Genomic DNA, 2,500 nt, shown 5'->3' on the forward strand with positions numbered 1-2,500 from the left:
TTAACCTTAACCCTAACCCTAACCCTAACCCTAACCCTAACCCTAACCCTAACCCTAACCCTAACCCTAACCCTAACCTAACCCTAACCCTAACCCTAACCCTAACCCTAACCCTAACCCTAACCCTAACCCTAACCCTAACCCTAACCCTAACCCTAACCTAACCCTAACCCTAACCCTAACCCTAACCCTAACCCTAACCCTAACCCTAACCCTAACCCTAACCCTAACCCTAACCCTAACCCTAACCCTAACCCTAACCCTAACCCTAACCCTAACCCTAACCCTAACCCTAACCCTAACCCTAACCCTAACCCTAACCCTAACCCTAACCCTAACCCTAACCCTAACCCTAACCCTAACCCTAACCCTAACCCTAACCTAACCCTAACCCTAACCCTAACCCTAACCCTAACCCTAACCTAACCCTAACCCTAACCCTAACCCTAACCCTAACCCTAACCCTAACCCTAACCCTAACCCTAACCCTAACCCTAACCCTAACCCTAACCCTAACCCTAACCCTAACCCTAACCCTAACCCTAACCCTAACCCTAACCCTAACCCTAACCCTAACCCTAACCCTAACCCTAACCCTAACCCTAACCCTAACCCTAACCCTAACCCTAACCTAACCCTAACCCTAACCCTAACCCTAACCCTAACCCTAACCCTAACCCTAACCCTAACCCTAACCCTAACCCTAACCCTAACCCTAACCCTAACCCTAACCCAACCTAACCCTAACCCTAACCCTAACCCTAACCTAACCCTAACCCTAACCCTAACCCCCTAACCCTAACCCTAACCCTAACCCTAACCCTAACCCTAACCCTAACCCTAACCCTAACCCTAACCCTAACCCTAACCTAACCCTAACCCTAACCCTAACCCTAACCCTAACCCTAACCCTAACCCTAACCCTAACCCTAACCCTAACCCTAACCCTAACCCTAACCCTAACCCTAACCCTAACCCTAACCCTAACCCTAACCCTAACCCTAACCCTAACCCTAACCCTAACCCTAACCCTAACCCTAACCCTAACCCTAACCCTAACCCTAACCCTAACCTAACCCTAACCCTAACCCTAACCCTAACCCTAACCCTAACCCTAACCCTAACCCTAACCCTAACCCTAACCCTAACCCTAACCCTAACCCTAACCCTAACCCTAACCCTAACCCTAACCCTAACCCTAACCCTAACCCTAACCCTAACCCTAACCCTAACCTAACCCTAACCCTAACCCTAACCCTAACCCTAACCCTAACCCTAACCCTAACCCTAACCCTAACCCTAACCCTAACCTAACCCTAACCCTAACCCTAACCCTAACCCTAACCCTAACCCTAACCCTAACCCTAACCTAACCCTAACCCTAACCCTAACCCTAACCCTAACCCTAACCCTAACCCTAACCCTAACCCTAACCCTAACCCTAACCCTAACCCTAACCCTAACCCTAACCCTAACCCTAACCCTAACCCTAACCCTAACCCTAACCCTAACCCTAACCCTAACCCTAACCCTAACCCTAACCCTAACCCTAACCCTAACCCTAACCCTAACCCTAACCCTAACCCTAACCCTAACCCTAACCCTAACCCTAACCCTAACCCTAACCCTAACCCTAACCCTAACCCTAACCCTAACCCTAACCCTAACCCTAACCTAACCCTAACCCTAACCCTAACCCTAACCCTAACCCTAACCCTAACCCTAACCCTAACCCTAACCCTAACCCTAACCCTAACCCTAACCCTAACCCTAACCCTAACCCTAACCCTAACCCTAACCCTAACCCTAACCCTAACCCTAACCCTAACCCTAACCCTAACCCTAACCCTAACCCTAACCCTAACCCTAACCCTAACCCTAACCTAACCCTAACCTAACCCTAACCCTAACCCTAACCCTAACCCTAACCCTAACCCTAACCCTAACCCTAACCCTAACCCTAACCCTAACCCTAACCCTAACCCTAACCCTAACCCTAACCCTAACCCTAACCCTAACCCTAACCCTAACCCTAACCTAACCCTAACCCTAACCCTAACCCTAACCCTAACCCTAACCCTAACCCTAACCCTAACCCTAACCCTAACCCTAACCCTAACCCTAACCCTAACCCTAACCCTAACCCTAACCCTAACCCTAACCCTAACCCTAACCCTAACCCTAACCCTAACCCTAACCCTAACCCTAACCCTAACCCTAACCCTAACCCTAACCCTAACCCTAACCCTAACCCTAACCCTAACCCTAACCCTAACCCTAACCCTAACCCTAACCCTAACCCTAACCCTAACCCTAACCCTAACCCTAACCCTAACCCTAACCCTAACCCTAACCCTAACCCTAACCCTAACCCTAACCCTAACCCTAACCTAACCCTAACCCTAACCCTAACCCTAACCCTAACCCTAACCCTAACCCTAACCCTAACCCTAACCCTAACCCTAACCCTAACCCTAACCCTAACCCTAACCCTAACCCT

The sequence above is a fragment of the Hippopotamus amphibius genome, chromosome 5, assembly GCF_030028045.1.
Source record: "Hippopotamus amphibius kiboko isolate mHipAmp2 chromosome 5, mHipAmp2.hap2, whole genome shotgun sequence".
Classification (NCBI taxonomy): Eukaryota; Metazoa; Chordata; class Mammalia; order Artiodactyla; family Hippopotamidae; genus Hippopotamus; species Hippopotamus amphibius.